The sequence below is a fragment of the Mixophyes fleayi genome, chromosome 11 (genome assembly GCF_038048845.1).
Source record: "Mixophyes fleayi isolate aMixFle1 chromosome 11, aMixFle1.hap1, whole genome shotgun sequence".
Taxonomy (NCBI): Eukaryota; Metazoa; Chordata; class Amphibia; order Anura; family Limnodynastidae; genus Mixophyes; species Mixophyes fleayi.
The window spans coordinates 26598197-26618729 of record NC_134412.1 but is presented as its reverse complement, the minus strand read 5'-3'; the positions used below and the strand labels follow the sequence as shown (position 1 = coordinate 26618729).

The 20533-nt window shown below is 40.2% G+C and overlaps 1 protein-coding gene across 6 annotated transcripts in view; it reads right to left on the bottom strand.

The window, feature by feature from the left end:
• TEAD2 (TEA domain transcription factor 2) overlaps positions 1 to 18898 on the bottom strand; it is a 69995-nt gene extending 51097 nt beyond the window's left edge. For 3 of the 6 annotated variants that reach the window (XM_075190646.1, XM_075190651.1, XM_075190652.1), the window contains exon 1: positions 18053 to 18369. The gene's annotated coding sequence lies outside the window, so the exon portion shown is untranslated. Of the gene's footprint in view, positions 1 to 18052; positions 18370 to 18517 lie in introns of those variants that run through there. The other 3 variants (XM_075190647.1, XM_075190650.1, XM_075190649.1) reach the window with 3 other exon arrangements.
• Positions 18899 to 20533: the final 1635 nt, after the last annotated feature.

The window sequence follows — 20533 nt, the reverse complement described above, 5'->3', positions numbered from 1 at the left end:
TATGTTTTTTAGAGTGTGGGAGGAAACCGGAGCACCCGGAGGAAACCCACGCAAACACAGGGAGAACATACAAACTCCACACAGATAAGGCCATGGTCAGGAATCAAACTCATGACCCCAGTGCTGTGAGGCAGAAGTGCTAACCACTGAGCCACCGTGCTGCCCCACACATGAATCTGTTTTATCATCGGGACTTCAGTTGTTGGTAAAATCGTTACAAAAATCCCATGTGAAGTAGAATGCAAAAGTGTCTACCCAGCTCAAGTCTTACATTTTCTTTCACCCTAACAAAGTCACAAATACAACAACATCTTCCACTAATTCTTAGCCCAATGAATCCCCTTTTATCCTGGTAACCTGTGTCTCAGATTGTAAGCTTATATGGGAAGAGAATTCTATAGCTTATATTTCAGTGTAAGTACAGAATTTGTTTGCTGTTTAAGAATACTGAATAAGAACACAACTATACTAAACTGTCATAAAATGAAAATAATAAACACAAGCATGCAAAGAAAAATATTTGTGCAAAGTACATTAAATAATAATAATAATATTACATTTGACTTTAGAGACCAGGCCATCTATATAACAAAAGATAAGCATTAAGACAGCAAAATACTTCAAGGAGACTTTAGTTTATAAATAGAGACGAAATACAAGAAAACATTTTTTTTTAAGTAGAGAGTATAAAACCGTGGATTCAAAGTTTTAGCTGAAAGTCATTCTTATTTTAAGATTTAAATGAAATTATGTAAATATAAGGACTTTGTATGATAGAAAGCCTGGGCTAGCATAAAGAACATTGTCACACCAACGCTAAGGAGCAAAAGTAAATCTTAAGGAAACCTTAAAAAGAGAAGAATGTTGCTTTAAGGAACTTCCATACTGTCCTTTTGGGAAATTGGTGCGAGTCTTGTTAAGTATTAACATTTTTATAAATGCTTTACGTTGAAGCTTGTAAATAAAAACACAAGAAGTATTATCAATGCAGATTGCGCAGCCCTGGAGGTGTAAACTACAATGTTTAACTAGACAGATAAGCAGATTTTCTGGCAGCACATTGACTTGTACACAAAGAGGCAGCTGAGAGTAAATCAGAGATCAGGAAAGGGGAGTGGGCTGGAGAAAGATCTAGAAGCCAAGAGCTGGATCTCGCTGTGTTTGCAGTAGGTTTTTTTTTTTTTCGTTTTGTTTTGTTTTTTTACAGGAGAGTTTGGAGAGGCAGGAAGTGGTTACTGATAGAAATCTCGGTTTCTTTCAGAGTAAATGGAATAAAGTGCTAACATGGGTTAGCTCTTCTGAATACAAGTATGTTTTATGAAGCAATGCTGTCTCACGTTCAAATGAAACAGACATGGACTCACACAGGGGACAAAATAGCTTTTTTTAACGGAGGACGTGTTACTTGCAGTGGTGGAAGTCCAGCCATTGTGGGGGATGAGGCGGCCATGTTGACCGTTGGCGAGTGGGGCACGTAGACAAGGTGCTCCCTATAATGGCGGTAGTTTCACCTCTGCCAACGCCCACTATCAGCACAGAGCATGTGTACAGAAGCCCCAAAAGGGGATTCACGGTATATGCCTGTGTTGGCTAACCTGTGACACTCCAGGTGTTGTGAAACTACAAGTCCCAGCATACCCTTCCAGCAGTAAGCTGCTATATATTGCCAAAGCATGCTGGGACTTGTAGTTTCACAACACCTGGAGTGTCACAGGTTAGCCAACACTGGTATATGTACTGGCCGCTGTGCCTCATCAGAGCAGAGCGGGGACTGTGGGAGAATGGACCGTATTGCTCAACCCCTCACCCCTAAGGGGGTCGAGGAATGTAGTGTTCTTCCTCTGTTTACTTGTATGGACATTGATGAGCCATCTATGACACATCTCCAGATCTTGGCTGAACTCAATGGGTCTGATTCATTAAGGAAAGTAAAGCAAATAAATGAGAAACTTTTCACCAGGGCAAAACCATGTTACATTAGAGGGGGAGGAAAATTTGAAATGTGGGGACAGATTTAAAGGTTAAGGAATGTTCTAGACCAACTTTGAATTTCAGTGTACATATAAAGCTATCAAGTATTTGTGTGTACATGAAAAATCAGCCAGTATTTATCTTATGTGCAAATAATAAACAAATTTGCACCCCCTTGCATTGTAACATGGTTTTGTCCAGGAGAAAAAACCTACTCACTTTTTTTGCCTTATTTTCCTTAAAGAATCAGGCCCAATATTTCCATGGTTTCTATTTTGCAGTGAAAGTTAAAGGGACTCTTACCCAATATTTAGTGCATTCCCTTTGGATTTGTCTAATAACAATATTAAGGGATGAATATATAAAATGATTATTGTTGTAGCTCTTTACCTAGTTTCCATAACAGTGCTATTAAGTCTGCTTGCAGACCTCATCACTTAGTACAGCTGAAATTATTCTATTTAAACTGGTTAATCCCAATAATTAACCAGTTTATGTGTTTGCACTGTTCACATTTCAGTTGTTAGTGCTTTACACAAAACTTAGACATCCTGTACACATGTCATGATAGGACATACTCCTATGATGATGTTTTCAATCTGTTTCACTTCCCATGTGTGTTAAAACAACAGTTTATAGAGGTACTGTGGGGGTCTGACTGTCTTTATTAAACCACCAGTTTCTCCAGGCTTAGCAAATGTGTTCTGCCGTTTCCTGCTACACCCAGACTAGTAATTGTTTGGTTTTTTATTTTTTTTAAATTTCCCCAAAAAAACAGAACAGAAAGTCAGGAGTGCGTGGGAATATTGCTTAATTCGTTGGAAAATAAAAATGTGTTTTTGAGGATGTGACTGTGTGGGGCCTCATCTTACTATTCTGCACCTGAACAACATAGACCGTACAGAAAATCTAATGTATTGTTATGACTCCACTAGATCACTCATTATCAATGTTCACAGCCTATGCACAGGTCAAGATGTATGCGGTTTATCATCATCATCAGCTGTTTATATAGCGCCACTAATTATGCAGCGCTGTACAGAGAACTCGCTCACATCAGTATCTGCCCCATTGGAGCTTACAGTCTAAATTCCCTAACACACACACAGATAGAGAGAGACTAAGGTCATTTTTGAAAAGCAGCCAATTAACCTACTAGTATGTTTTTGGAGTGTGGGAGGAAACCGGAGCAGCCAGAGGAAACCCACGCAAACACGGAGAGAACATGCAAACTCCACACAGATAAGACCATGGTCCGGAATTGAACTCATGAACCCAGTACTGTGAGGCAGAAGTGTTAACCACTGAGCCACCTACAGCATCAGATTCCATCCATGAAGCTGAAACACAGACTTCTGAAACATTTTTTGTAAATATTCCACATCCAAAAAGGAACAGGTAATAAATATCTATCCGTAGTAAGGAACACACCGAAGTCACAGAGGATGAAGTGTTGCTTGGAAACTTACTGTGTCACTTCCTAAGTGATTCATTCATGTTAGGAGAACAATGAGAGGATGTGAAGCGATGTTTTTAGTGCACATGACTTGGGAGTCAGGAGTTCTCCCACAAAATCCCAGATTTACTTACACAAGTAAATCCTGCTTATTCCTTGTGTCAAGGAGAACTGGGTTATGTTATTTTCAATTGACACATAATATCCAAGTGCACAAAGTGAATGTTAGGGCAACAGTATTCTACTATACATATATGTTTTATATCTGTATCGGCAGTGAACCAACACACCTTATATAAAGAACACTTGATAAATCCCAGGGTCTAAATTTTCTATTTCTAATATGGACGTGGGTAGATACCCCTTCCTGGGGACTTCTAAAAGACCACTGGCAAATAATCTTCAGACTTTACAGTTAAACAGTGCAGTCTGACTGAACTCTATATTTGGATGCGAGATCACAGCAGTTAATCCACTTCCTGCTTTGGGGGACGTGGGGGGACAGGGCTGGGAACACTTCTCCCCACAAGCATGAAACTCTGGAAACCATATAAATTGTATACTGACATTATAAAGTTCCCAGGCATTACTTAAAACAAAAACAGACATTACTAGTCCATCTATATCTAATAGATGTTTTTATTCATTTAAAACTCTGAGCCCTCAATGCAAATACCCCCCTTCACTGTGAGTACAGGCAGCTGTGGTTGTGATTAGTAATCCAAACACAAACAGCTTGTTAAAATAGCATTATCAGAATAGATAGAGGGTACAGCAACAAATAATCACAGCCAATTCAGGTGATCAATTGTGTGGACTTATTCCTATGCATAGGTAGTAAATAATGATAAACATCCTACAGGCCATACTGTAAGACACTCATCCAACAGGACAGAATGTGATCGTTATCTCGCAGAATGACAGAAACTTAAAACAACCCAAACCTTGTGGGCGGAGCCTGCTGCACATCTGGACTTGCCCAGCGCTCTGACCCCCTGGAGGGCGAATAGATGGGGGATGGAGAGATGTTATCAGACTTGTGAACAGATCCCCTTGGGACAGCAGGAATATGATAAGACAGGCAAAGATTGGAGAGAGTCTGATGTTTTCCAGAAGACAAGAACATTTAATAATAAGGAGACGAGAAAAAAAATAATAAAAAAAAATAAATATATATATATATATCCCACATTGTTCTAATTATTATAGTTGCAAGTGGCATCTCTTTAATGCGGCGTTAAATTACCATTAATACGGTAATTTTAACCCTGATTTCTGTTCACCGCTCCCTGAGCCACAAGCAAAAACCAGCGTTAAAGATTACCGTATTCACGGTAATAGCGCGCACTATTACCGTAATAACGGTAATAGTGTGCAGGCCGCGTTACTTTCGGCAGTAACGCGGCCAATTGAATTCCCCCCTAAGAGTAACTAAGCAACAGTGTAACCTGAAATTGGTCAACAGTGATAGTAATCAATCTGTCAAGTCATAATCCAAGGGTCTCTTTAGAAAATGGATCAGCATCTGTATACAGCAGAGGCAGCCAACATAAATACACCAGTCAACTAGAAGTTAGCAACATCACTGAGCAACAAGGTACCCAAACACTCAATGTTGATTCAGGCCACAAAATGGCCGCCTCCACTTTCTTCAATTTGTGTTTAACTGTACTAAATTAATACAAAGTTAATTACAATTTGTTCACATAAAAATAGATATGTTAAACATTACTTCAAAATGTAAACATTTTTAACCTGAAGAGCTTACAATCTATGCACAAAAGAAGCTAAGGAGCCTATTTAAACCAAGCGTCTGTGATATCGGTTTCTGCACGGCTTAGGCATATTTAAGTATGTAAGCAATTTAACAAACGCCTAACGCAGGCGATATCAGAGCTATATCCTGAATTAGACAAAGTACCACACACTACCACAGTACCACTCCCCCATAATTTTCAACGGGGACTGCGGTCTGGTTAAATTTATCAAGCTTCGAAAAGCTTAGCTTAATGGTAAATTGCTCCGTTAAGTCATCTACATCATCGCTGTAATGACAGATGTTACTAAACGGAACAAAAATGCCAATAATGTAAAATAGGTCACTTATGTCAAACAACATGATTCATAATCCGTGTATTTTATTCTATATTATACACACAGCACACGGAGGACTCTCTACCATTATAACTTCACATGGCAGAAGTTTATAGAAAGAAAAAGTCTGTAAAATTATGCTCTAAAAATGTGAACAATAAAAAAAAATTTACAGAAAAGTTTTACAAGTAATATATGACTATGTTTGTCCCATTTCAAGATGGAGTCAGTGACCAATCGCTGGAAGAGAATAAAGGGTTAACTTGGTTTATAATCACGGTCATTGGGATAGGATCAAAGCGTTACCAGAAGTGTGGCGAGTATGACAAACGTTACACAGAACTATCAGGCATCTGAATTTTCTGCTTTTTTTTTTCTGGAATGCTAAATATTTGGAATGTTACCAGTTTCCTAAACAAGAAAGGATCCTCTGCCACGGAAAGCCCTGCATTATGTCATACTCACAGACTAAAAAAGGTCACTTACAGAACATAGCAATCAAAAGGCTTGCACAGCAAAGTGAAAATGGTAAAAAAAAGAATAATATATATATATATATTTTTTCATGTGCAAACGCTATTTAAAGTGCTCACATAGGCACAGTAGGTGGAGACTGCCATTTTCTTAGCTTAAGCTGGGTACACACTACAGAAACCAACTTTTTATGCCGAGCGATTTTACATGCGATCGATGGTCCGATCGCTCGGTCCATGGACTGCATACACACTAGTCTTGTTTAGGACGATAAAGGGAAGAGCGGACGTCCCTGAGCAATGACTATAATTTCGTACTCACTGTTGTGGATCGGTCGGAAGTTTATACACACCGCACAGCGGAAACGAGATTGGAACGAAAATATTAAACGGTACGACCAACCAAATCAGGTGACAATCGTCCATTTGGGCAGACTTTCCACCAACGTGTCACTACACACACTGACCCGACTTTTGAACGAGCGGTCGTATGTCGGCTGATTTAGCCGATTATTGGATGAAAACTGTGTAGTGTGTACCCAGCTTTAGGTTGTGTTCATGAGAAAGAAAACCATCCATTGTCGAGGAACCAGGTGCAATCAGTGACTATTTGTTCCTCGAAAATGTTAAGGCTGCATTGTCATGGTTGGGGGTCACAAAATGGCTGCCACCACTGTGTGCAGGCAACAGGTGTGATATTTCCTATGCATTGCTCACAACCTTCCTATCAAGAAATGGTATAAAGACACGACCCCACTTAAATTAAATCAACCCCTTATAATTGATTTATCCTACCCGTAACCCACACACAGAGTACTTTATTACTTGTTCGCACCGAGCTGCAATTAGTCACACAAACATTGCCCATGTGTTTTGATCATTTTGTGCTCTATCTATATGTCTTTTACTTTGAAGTAAACAACTGCCACTGCTACAGTCAGCAGTATCATTGCCCCTAGGGGAATATATAACCTATTTTAGTAGATTGGTTTCATGTAGCAGTTTATTTTTTTCAGTGTACATAAACCTTTATTTTAGCCTCTTATTTTGAAGCAACTTAGTATAGAGCTCAGTCTGTATGTTTGCTACTCCTTTTGAAAAGGAGTCCTTTCTATGACGGAATATATAACTGACTCATAGGGGTATATTTACTTAACTGCGGGTTTGAAAAAGTGGAGATGTTGCCTATAGCAACCAATCAGATTCTAGTTATCATTTGTTTAATGCATTCTACAAAATGACAGCTAGAATCTGATTGGTTGCTATAGGCAACATCCAATTTATAGAATAGAAGCCGTAACATAACACGGCACCATCTTATGTAACCAATTTTATTTCATATTTATAAAAAAAAAAAAAGAGGGGGGAAAAAAATTAAAAAAATGATTGCGAAGAGCGAGTGTCTTTCACACGTTAAGAAATGCTGTGTGGAGTTTGTATGTTCTCTACGTGTTTGCGTGGGCTTCCTCTGCTTCCTCCCACACTCCAAAGACATGCTGGTAGGCTAATTGTCTGCTGACAAAATTAACTCTAGTGTGTGTGTTAGTGACTACAGACTGTAAGCTCTACTGTGGCAGGGACTGATGTGAATATTCTTTATAAAGCACTGAGTAATATGTGATAAACATTAAATGCATAAAAATTACATTTAAATTAGTACAAAATAGTCGATGGTGTTGTTCCCACCACTGCATTCTAGAATTTTAAAGCAACATAAATATATATTTTTTTACAACACATCAAAACCAAATTTTACCCGTTATAGGCATATTAGTGAAACTGCAATGCATGAAAAATCGCATCACTAAAGCATGTGTTAGTTTTTCCCAGTGCATGTGTCCTCAACACTGCAATATTATCATCATCACCATTTATTTATATAGCGCCACTAATTCCGAAGCGCTGTACAGAGAACTCATTCACATCAGTCCCTGCCCCATTGGAGCTTACAGTCTAAATTCCCTAACACACACACACACACACACACACACACACACACACACACACACACACACACACAGAGCGAGAGAGACTAGGGTCAATTTTGATAGCAGTCAGCTAACCTACTAGTATGTTTTCGGAGTGTGGGAAGAAACTGGAGGACCCGGAGGAAACCCACGCAAACACGGGGAGAACATACAAACTCCACACAGATAAGGCCATGGTCGGGAATTGAACTCATGACCCCAGTGCTGTGAGGCAGAAGTGCTAACCACTAGGCCACTGTTCTGCCTACTGTGTATGCAATACACAAACAGTTTATATGCAGGAGACTTCTTTGGTCTCACAACTTGTATCACTAGTTTTACCTTTACCCTGAATATTTGGTGGTTTCCCTCAGGCAGATCTACAGTACTCACCCATTACAAACTTTTGGATCTACCACCCACACACCAATCTTTTTGACATGTCATCAGGATTGCTCTTTTAATTAAGAAGAACATTTCTTTGACAAAGCAGTGCATGGCGTTTGTAACTAAACACTGCTAAAAACTATCTGGAGAAAAGAAGGTTGTCCCCCCCCCACACACAATCTGCCAGGGACAGGGTCTGTTATTTAATGTGTCTACTGGACAGCACTAGGTTTCTCTAGCGCCAGTCCCCCCTACTCTACATCAGTGCTCTTTACCGGTGAAACCAGAGAGTCATCCAATCAGCTCTGTACTTTGTTTTAAAAACTTATACCGCAGAGAGTTATTATTGCTGGTGTAACTGAATAGCACTGGACTGTATCTTTCTGGCTACTATGAGTTGCGCCACCTCTTTTACCATTTACATAGTAATGCTAAATAAGCTCATAAGTGTAAATATAATCAAAACACGGCAAAATGCGGCGAGGATTTTTTTTTTGCTGAACAGGACAATAGAATTCCGGATTCCTCAAATTTACTTGGGAAAGACATGGGGATAGCCTTACAAAGAACTTAGGATCAAATACAGTTTCAGATTACCATAGGTTGATAAAACAATGGGCCAAGTAGTTCTTATCTGCCGTATTCTATGATATATATATATATATATATATATATATATATATATATATATATATACACACACACACACACACACACACACACATATACAGTGTTGGAAGTGCCAGTGTATACGGTGGTATGTCATACCGCCACTTCTCCTACTGCCTTCATTCTAAAACTAGCACATTCCATTCACTTACATTCCCACTACATTATTCATGCCACCGCTTCTAAATTTCCTCTACAACCACCTGCCTAGTATTGTATCGATTTCTTTCGTGCTGCCGAAACAGGCATGGACTCCACCAGACCTCTCTCTGAAGGTGTCCTGTGGTATCTGGCACCAAGACATTAGCAGCAGATCCTTTAAATCCAGTAAGTTGCGAGGTGAGGCCTCCATGCCTCGGACTTGTTTTTACAGAACATCCTATAGATGCTCGATCAGATTGAGATCTTGGGAATGTGGAGGCCAAGTCAACACCTTGAACTCTTGGTCATGTTCCTTAAACAATTTTTGCAGTGTGGCAGGGAGCATTATCCTGTTGTAAGAGGCCACTGCCATCAGGGAATACCGTTGCCATGAAGAAGTGTACTTGGTCTGCAACAATGTTTAGAAAGTTGATATGTGCGAAAGCAACATCCACATGAATGTCAGGATCCAAGGTTTCCCAGAAGAACATTGCCCAGAGCATCTCACTCCTTCCTCCGGTTTGACTTCTTACCATAGTGCATCCTGGTGCCATCTCTTCCCCGTGCACCCGTCCGTTCATATGATGTAAAAAAAAAACATGATTTATCAGATCATGACACCTTCTTCAATTGCTCCATGATCCATGGCTGCCCACTGTGGGCGCATTGGGCAGTGGACAGGGTACACCATTGGGACTCTGACTGGTCTGTGGCCACGATGTACTGTGTGTTCCGACACCTTTCTATCATAGCCAGCATTAACATTTTCAGAAATTTGTGCTACAGTAGTCTTCTGTGGGATTAGACCAGATGGGCTAGCCTTCGCTCCCCATGTGGATCAATGAGCCTTGGGTGCCCATAACCCTGCCGCCGGTTCACCGACTGTCCTGCCTTGGACCACTTTTGGTAAGTACTTACCACTCTATATAGATCTCACATGTGGCAGGAAATGTCAATAGTACTCCTAACAGACTGCACCTGTGCTCCATGGTACTACTGTAGCTAAAGGAGGCTGCAGATATTGGTATCAGAAAATGATTAATAGCTTACAAGTTACTATTTTATACAAGTATACAACATGTAATATGTGAACACTTTATGTAATTTATCTTTAAAGTGTACCTGTCCTTTAAATTCAGTGGAGGCAGCCATTTTGTGAGCTGAAACACTAGTCACGATAAAGTAGCAGTAGTCTCATGAATATTGTTTCAGCATACAAAATGGCTACCTCGGTTGTGTGCAGATATGTGTACTGCAAATTAATGTCTTTCATTATGGCTACAACAAAATGTCATCCTTTGTTTACAAGGTTCACTGCTTTGAGAGAAGTAGGAACAAAATAAATAACAGTAGATGCATGCTCTTTTACGTTGCTCCTCAACTGGAAAGACAGGACATCAACACAGGAACACGGGCACGGAAGGGTGACTGACCTAGGATAGGCATTATGAGTTTTATTCATGGCTAGGTTTGTCTTTTTCACCACTAACAAAGTAAACAGACCCTTACGTACAGCCAAGTAGAAACCCTTAGCTCTACAGTCAACAATGCAAAAACAACACGCATTCAGCTAAAACCTTCTCAAACATACAGGAGCTTAGAATGTACTATTGGCAAACGACAATAGGCTTCTGCTACTGTAAAAAAAAAAAAAAAAAAAGCTAAGCTCTCTGCTATCTCTAAGCACACAAAAAAAATGACTGGTTGGTTGCTTTAAGAAAGGTGTATTACATTGTTATGGAAAACGCTGCCAACCATGGTGCCAGGAAAGGTGTTATGCTAATACTGGACTTGTAGCAGCGCCAACCTCGGCCTGATTGAAGCTCCAGACCATGCTGCCGCCAAACTTTCGCCTAGAGCACTGCTAAAATAAACCGCTCAAAGCTTTCATTTTATTTGATTATTTGAATGCTCAAATTAATTGTGACAATAAAAAAAAGTAACGCTTGAAAAGAAAAAAAAAAGTAAACCATTTGCACAGCTATTTAGCGATCCTAAAAAGATTTTTCTGCAATCCGTTTTGCAAAACATACTTTGACAGACAGAAGAAACTTTTGGCTCTCCAGCTGTGCGTGAACTACAACTCCCAGCATGCTCCGACAGCTAGTGACGTATGGTATAAGCACGTTTAATGTGACACAACTAAAGTGCATCACTGTTACAGATTTTAATTGCACTCAGAATCTAACAGCTGCAGGTCTCCTTACATTATTTTAAAGAAATATAAGTGTTAAAAGGACATTAAACTAAGGAAGCTTTTAAATGTATCAATATGTGACACTTTAAAGGTGCATTAGAGATCAACGCTTCCGTTTCCCAGTGAGTCCCCTGAAACTTTACTTTGCAGATTGTTGATGTTGCCACTGAAGGGGTTAATCCAGCTAATCCTGCCATTGTGTTGGACATAGCTTTAAGCCACACAGTGTATTTATGTAATGGGGTTACTTCTCTTAAAGAATAGGCTTTTTATTCACTGTAGAGGTGTTATATTTACACCATCTGCACAGAATAGAGCTGCTGTGTGACAACAACACTCAACAGGACAGAATCTGCTCATTGTTTTATAAACAAGTTATGTTCCCGGTGGAACTCCCAAGAGTTAATAATGACATTATTAATTTATTCCTAAAGCATCAACATACTTCACCATGTTATACAATCATACACGGATTACAACACATTGACATAAATTGTGACAAATGACGTCCTTAATACAAAAGCTTACAATCTGATAAGAGGAGAATTGATACAAAAGACATATGTATATGTAAATGTACTGAGTGATGAAGGGGCCAAAGATCCATAGCTGGAGAGGAGTCAGGCCCATTTCCGAACGATGGGAGATGAAATGCACAAAACATTCCTGCCTTATTCATTAAGAAAAAAAAAAAGAGTAACTTTGCACCTGGGAAAAACCATGTTGTATTGGAGGGGGATGTAAATTTAAAATGTGATGGCAGATTTATATTTGGGGTAGGGCATGTCCTAGATCAACTTTAAATTTCAGTGTACAACTAAGCCATCAAGTATTTGTGTGCTACATGAAAAAAACGCCAGTATTTATCTTATGTGCAAAATAAAAAAACTAATTTGCACCCCTTGCATTGTAAAATGGTTTTGTCCAGGGTAAAACTTACTCACTTTTTTGCCTTCTTTCCTTAATGAATCAGGCCCTCCGTTTATATTGATCCTGACCAAGGCTCTATCTGTGTGAAGTTTCTCCCCCATGTTTGAGTGCGTTTCCTACAGGTGCTCGAAGTTCCTCCCAAAGCACCAAAACATACTGGTAGCTTAATTGTCTGCTGACAAAGTGGACCCTACTGTGTGTATCTTTGTGTGGTAGAGAATTTAGACCAGGGGCTAGATTTACTAAGCTGCGGGTTTGAAAAAGTGGAGATGTTGCCTATAGCAACCAATCAGATTCTAGTTGTCATTTTGTATAATGTACTAAATAAATGTCAGCTAGAATCTGATTGGTTGCTATAGGCAACATCTCCACTTTTTTCAAACCCGCAGCTTAGTAAATCTAGCCCTAAGATTTGTGTGAAAGATAAAAATATTCTCTGTAAAGCTTTGGGCAATATGCAGTCGCCATATAAATAAATCTGTATTTCAAGCATGGCAGTTTATAAAGTTTTACACTTTTCACCTTGATGGGGTGGGACTGATCCCACTATAAATGTTTTAAAGCTTCAAAAACAGGAACCAGTTTAACAACTTGAGTATACATGCAAGGAAAAAACAAGGACAGCGACAGAAGGGAGAAAGACCACTGTCTTGCACTTGAAAGCAATGATAGCAGCAAAAATGTCCTAACAAACTGATGTATATATTGCTGGATGGGGCGCGCAGCATATATATATATATATATATATATATATATATATATATATATATATATATATATATATATTGAACACACTCATTACATCCTCCCATTCCCGGTTACAGGACTTTTTTCGGGCTGCACCCACTCTATGGAATTCTCTCCCTCGCACAATAAGACTCTCCTCTGGTTTACAAGCTTTTAAGCGTTCTCTGAAAACCCACCTCTTCAGACAAGCTTATAATATTCCTCAGCCACCCTCTTAACCTCACTACATTACCCTATTACCACCTGTTATACAACCACCCCTTGACCAACATTGTTGTGTGACGGGATCATTTAGCTTACGAGTCACTTTTACCTTTGCAGTCTGGCTGGGCCGACTGCAAATGTAGACTTAACCTCATGTGTCAAACTCCCATTGTCCCATAGATTGTAAGCTTGCGAGCAGGGTCTTCTCACCTCTTTGTCTGTTTTACCCAGTTTGTTTATTGGTTTACTATGTTTGTCCCCAGTTGTAAAGCGCTACGGAATATGTTGGCGCTATATAAATAAATGATGATGATGATGCCTGCCATCTGGTTTTAGTAAGAGGTCACAACTGAACCTGTGGATGTTCTCAGGCAGGGGTACAAACCCTAGAATTGATTTATCAAGTCCATAGGTCAAAAGTTGCCAGCCCTGGTCTGGGCAATACCTAGCGAATGTCCCGATTGTGCCAGCAGAACACTACAAATGCATACAATATAGTGCGTTTCTGAGAAAGCATTATATATTTTTTTTTTATTAAGCACGACTGTACACAATGTAGCTGAAAGAGGCATTTTATGAACAAAATATATGTAGTGTAATACATTTAATATAGACTAGTTTAGGCCTACTTAACTTGTGGGCAACAGAATATGCTGGTAGTTGTAGTTTAGCATCGACTAGAAGAGCCTAAGGGCGCTTACAACAAGCAGTAACAGAGATTTCCTATGCTAAAAATAGGACACTGGACACTGTTCCTTGGTTACTACAAACAGGTCGGGTTTTGGGGTTATGCTACAACTGTATTAGTCATTAGCTCTGTGTTACCAACTGAGTCAACTAAGCTTTAAAAGCTCTGTGTCACACTTGAGAACTGGTCTAGATTATTTCTAATGTAAATTACAAAGCGTCTGTTGGTGAGAAACACGACGCACAAATTTAGGGGTGTCTAGTCAGCGACTTGTCGCCACAGGTCATATGTTTTGTGCGCTAGTATGGTTTCGATATGTAGACGTTTTAGTTGTATACTTAAGAAAGCTTGAATTTTTATTGTGGACGAATAAAGTTCTTGTCGTGTGTGTTCCGCTAGTGCAATGTGAATATCTTAAAGCACCAATATAAAGCCACTTAGTTTAAAAAAACAAAACATGTTCTAATTTATACAAACACAAGGGAAACAACTGAATGTTATGCTGACTAATCTACATCTCTATGTATATAAAAAGGACATTTACTTAATGTTGGCACTGGAAACATTCAGAGAAGTATAAAAACAAACACAACTAAATAGTAAATATAACAAACAACCAGATCTTTCCCCTATGAACTATTATTGAATATATTATGACAATACGGATATCGCAGGAGTCTGTATGCTCCCACCATCATGTTTTATCTTATCAAAACTCATCACGTGGGTTGATTTGGTTTTATGAACTTCCTAAAAAAATCACAATCATTGGAACGACGTCGAGCAAATGTGGAAGTGTGTGAGGACTCACGACCAGCAGCAGATATCTGTAGAGTGTACAGACTCACAATCTTTTCAACAGATGATTATGAGTGATGAAAATCACAGATCTGAAGGTAAATTGTGTAGGTGTGTACTCATGAATCTGCATTATCATTGGGACTTCAGTTGTTGGCAAAATTGCTACAGATATCACATCTGAAATAAAATGCAATAGTATGTACCCAGCTTTACTCAAACCCGAGCTCATAAAAACCATTTAAGACCTTAGAAACAAAATCTACATTCTCAGAATTAACTGTACATTGTTGGAATTTTTAAAATAAAGGGAGGGAAAAGTCGCACACAAAGTAGTAAATGCTGCTATGCTACCACCGATCTATTTGTGCACAAACCATGACTTTTGTAAATTGGCTTTGCCCGGAATAATTACAGCACAGTGGCGTAGTGGTTAGCACGTTTGCCTCACAGCACTGGGGTCATGAGTTCAATTCCCAACCATGGCCTTATCTGTGTGGAGTTTGTATGTTCTCCCTGTGTTTGCGTGGGTTTCCTCCGGGTGCTCCGGTTTCCTCCCACACTCCAAAAACATACTGGTAGGTTAATTGGCTGCAATCAAAAAAAAAAATTGACCCTAGTCTCTCTCTCTCTCTGTCTGTGTGTGAGTGTGTGTCTATAGTAGGGAATTTAGACTGTAAGCTCCAATGGGGTAGGGACTGATGTGAATGAGTTCTCTGTACAGCGCTGCGGAATTAGTGGCGCTATATAAATAGATGATGATGATGATGATGTATAGGAGTATATTTACTAAACTGCGGGTTTGAAAAAAGTGGAGATGTTGCCTATAGCAACCAATCAGATTCTAGTTATTTATTTAGTACATTCTACAAAATGACAGCTAGAATCTGATCGGTTGCTATAGGCAACATCTCCACCTTTTCAAACCGGCAGTTTAGTAAATATAGTCCCTGATGTCTGAAGGATTATTCAGTGAGGATACATCATTGTAATATCTCATAAGGCACCACAGATTCCTACAATGAACTTCCCAAAACTGTATTCAAGATCACTGCCCTTAGCCTTTTTTTTTTTTTTTAGGCTGTTTGCATATAGATTACAGGTTGTCAGCCTAAACAAATACAAAATATTTCATTCAAATCATTAGGATCTCGGGAAAACCAAAGGGCACAGAAAAGCCTTCCAGGTTTGTATTCAGTTGGACAGCCCTGTTCTAAAAATATTCAAGTCACTTATTCCATTGTATAGACTAATTAAAATGTGTCCTGTCACCTTCATAAAATAAACTGGCACAGAGACACGATCTGCAGGGCGGGCAGGCTGGCAGAGGAGCAAAGCCATTTTCACCAACTAAAATTCATGTTTTCCCCGAACTTAAAAAACAACAAAAACACCTCAAAAGTCACAGTAATTAAATAAAAATGAAAACAAAAACACTACATTGATCCTCTAACTTTTTATGCCATGCAGCTTAGACGTTAAGGCAATTTCTTAATTATAACCTGTAACACGTTTATTCCTGCTGACATGTTATTACAGAGATTATGGGTAATATGTGGCCATTTTTAATGTTAGAGGGCCCCTAACATTGTTTCCAGTGAGGAGGCGATGACCTAAACGTAATCCCCATGCCCAGGTGCCATAAGGGTTAAAGTGGCAATACCCCAGTGAGGGTGGTATCAGGTGGGCACTCTGAACACTGCCACTTTTCCAGCTACAGTGAAGTAACTAGGGTACTTTTATACCTAGTCACATGGGAGAGATTAAGCGCTGAAGATACTACATGCAAAAAAAAAAAAAAATCACATTCTCCATTCACGTCATTGTGTTAGCACAAGAACAACGGAGTGCTGGAAAACCACTTGCGTTGAGGACGCCCATGTGACTCTGCCTTACTTTTATTTGCAAAGAGTACACTATCCAAAGCAGTAACTGCTACTGGGTTTTCCTAGCGACATAGTTGACATTTCTAGAAACACTTTGCTGCTCCACAAGTGAACCTAAGCACGTCATTGGCGGTACCGTCCAGACTGACGTTTATTTCCTACAGTACCCATCAGGAGAGGTTTCCTGAGCAGAATAAAATATGATTTTTATGTACTCTTTTGCATACTTCACATTATCCACCTATAACATATAAAGTCAACAAAATAAGAATTGAATGGAATATACAGAATAATAAGAATAGTATATTTCCAGGGACAATTCTTTCAAACCTGGAAAACAGGGACAACTGGCAACGATGTAGTTAAAACCAGTAGCAGAAATACTGGTCGCGGCCCTTTGTGCAGTGATTTTATCCCCCACCCCCCTCTACAGATAGAACATGAGAGATTTTGTTTGCTGCCCCTCCACACAGTGAAATTTGTGGGGAAAAGCGGCTTCCTGTCCTATTTGCACTGCAGGTACTACAAAACAAATAAAAAAAAAAAAAAAGGAAAGAGAGACCACAGCCAGCACAGCTGAACAAAGACAGCAAACTTTGCTGAACAAAGACAGCAAACTTTGAAAGGCAGCTCTGTTCCCTCCTTATCTGTCCCTCTCCCTCCCTTTTTTTTTTTTTTTTTGTAAACCTCCCCCTCCTTCCTTCAGCTTTTTCCATGTCGGCTCCTCTTTCCTACAAAGCTGCTCAGCAACAGTTGGGCAATATTCTGCCAGCAATATGGCAAATACAGGATCCAAAGGACCCCCCCCCCCCCTCCCTCTCCCCGCTTCCTAGATCCACTGCAAGACAAAGGGCCTGCAATTAGACAGGAAAGGGTTAACATCCCAGTGACTTACACTGATGTGAGCTTTGTGTAACAACAGCCCAGAAACTGGACAAGTTAAAAGACATTTAACCACACAGAATGTACCCATTCATAAAGTTCTTACAACCATCCCGGCTTCATTCATTCTAAACCGGAGCACTCCGAATAAGTTGGAAAAATAAAAAAAAAAAAGTTATGAAACTTCTTCTAGGAGCGGCGAGGAAGTCGTGAAAGACTTTGCATTGCTCACAATGACTCCTAAGTTATGTTGTTGTATATGTAAAATCAAAGGAACATGGTGGGTCAGACAACACAATGTTTTAGAGACAAAAACAAGGGGGAAAGAAAATTGAACTTGTAACCGATTGAGGAAGTCTGATCTGCAAGCTTTGCCCCGCTCCGGGGATTTGTGCTTAGATCAGCAGAAAGATGGAAAAACAAAGGATCAGGACCTAAACGGCTACAGAAGCGGCGCAGATCCATGTTTAACAAAGACCAATAACGCAAACGTTGAGTTTTAAAAAAAAAAGTATTACGTTATGAACAATACTAAATATTATTGACAGTAAATTGTACTTACAGGTAGGTAAGAGAATTCTCGGTACAATGGAAAAGCGGGGTCAGTAAGACATGGAGGAGGGGGGGTCTTTGCTATTTAACTCAGATAGTCCAGTAAATTGTAAAGTTATCCCAGATCTGATTTGCTGTCCCGATTCCAGGCGCTGGGAGAGAGGAAGAGAATACGCTATGTAATGCCAGATCCATTATCCATCTCAATAGCCGAATCACAAGAGAAGCTAAAAAGAAGAGAAATTAGGCAAAGACACCCCCAGTCCATGTTCTTAGAAAGGACAGAAGGCAAAAGCTCCTCTCAGTTCTCCTGCTCTCCAGCACAATCCAAGCTCAAAGTGATCAGGAAGAGAGAAAGGAACCCAAAAAATGCCAAACATGCAAGAAACGACAAGGATTTCAAGCTCCCGGATCCTGTGATAGACAGACAGGGAGAGAGAGAGAAACACACAGATCTGGAACTTTTTCTGCTTACCTTGCCAGAAGAGGAAAACGTGCAGGATTTAAATAGTGGAACTTTGTGGTAACTGGCTTATTGTGGGGTATCTGGGAGCCAGGAGTTAGGACTGATTGGGGGCAGAGAAAGGCAACCCTGATCAGCACTTTGTAGGGGAAAGACTTGTATTTTTTTTCTTTCTCTTTTGGGCAGCACTAAGAGGGATTGTCTCTGCCCCCTCCTCTTGTGTGTGTGATGAAGGTCAGGTGAGGATGAGGGGGGCTCTCTGGCTAGCCCTGCTGCTGCTGTTGTTGTTGTTGTTGGTGCTGGTGGTGGTGGCTGGAAAGCAGGCTTGGTATTTTGGAAAGGTTACAGCTTTTCAGAGGAATCTCTGGAATGAAAGAGAGGAATGAAATTAGCTCAATGAGTCAGTTGCAGTTCATGGGCGTGGCCTGTGGAGGGGGCGTGGCCTTGGGTCATTAAGTTAACTCCTCTCCCTGTGACACCAATGTGAAGCTTGTGTGTGTGGAGTTGGAATCTAAAGTGCTACAACTTATCACTGTGCTGGAAAGACTGCTGAACGCTTTGTCACTTGGAAACATTGTTCTAACTGAGACTGGTAATATGTCACAGGAGGTACACACAGCTGCTGTAGTACAGCCCCTTGTATGTCAGTGAGGTTGACACAAATAAAGGAATATGCTGCCAAAATATCTACAATCACTAAGGCCGGTGTCTCACCTGCGTTTTAGAAGCTGCCTATTACTCTTGTGCTTTTTTCAGATTGTTTTTGTCTGCTTGAGAAATGGCTAATTTGACACTTAAGTTGCATTTTAAAGACCAGGCTGAAGTTAGCTTCTCATTCGTGTTCCAGCTTCTTATTCAGAATGGATCACTGATTTCACTAGATTAAAGCTAAAGGGGCTACCTTACACAAACTGCAATAGTATTTACCCTGGCCCAACAAGGTTTAGGGCCGCAGCTCCCTAGGGTGCCACGGAGATCTCACAGGGGTGCCGCGGCCAGGACCGCTGGTAAGCAAGGCGGAGGACTACTTGGTAATTATTTTGACTTAGGGGTGCCTTGAAAAAATGATGGAGACCCTAAGGGTGCCTCGAACTGAGAACGTTTGGGATTCACTGGGTTAGGGCATGAAATCAGGAGGCAAAGTGGGCACAGATAGCATTTTAAACATTTTAAATAAGGAGCTGAATTGCCCACATTGTTTGTGATCCCAAGTATATTGCTGCCAGGACTGAACCTTTTGCCTGGTGTTTTGACTATGCCTATTTTCTGTGATACCACTTCCTAACCACAAGATTGTGGTGCCCACTATCTACATCATTGGATTTTCCAGTTTCAGCTGTGATACTCAATCCAGATTTATAGTGCAGCAGTGCCTCTGCACTTTCCCTTCCACTGTCTGCTGCTCTCCAGCGCCATCTGCACACAGGCCACAACTGGCATTACATCCATCCTCCACTCTACACTGCCAAGCTGTTATACTGGTGGAAGTTGGTATCACATCCTATTGCTACTCAGTATATCTGCTAAACCTGCCTCAGGTGCGTCCTGCATCCCTGTTGCCATAGAGATCTCTGCTCAGCATCCCACTATCTAGTGTCCACCTACTCGAGATAAGTGACCACAACTCGAGGTTAAGTCCTGGGGACAACCAAGTACGGGCAAAGATATCTGGTTCCATAAGAACGGGGATTACTAAAGGTGAAGCTCTTGTGTACATTAATTTCTGGCAGTGTGTATTAAACTTGCAATTTCTCAGGAAAATGTAAAGCAAGGTTATAGAACAAAAGCTATACATTTTGAAACCCAAATTGTACCTGGTTTGAGAAAGAACTTATTGACGTAGTGAATATACATAGTTAGTGGTTAGCACTTCTGCCTCACAGCACTGGGGTCATGAGTTCAATTCCTGACTATGGCCTTATCTGTGAGGAGTTTCTATGTGCTCCCCGTGTTTGCGTGGGTTTCCTCCGGGTGCTCTGGTTTCCTTCCACACTCCAAAAACATACTGGTAGGTTAATTGGCTGCTAA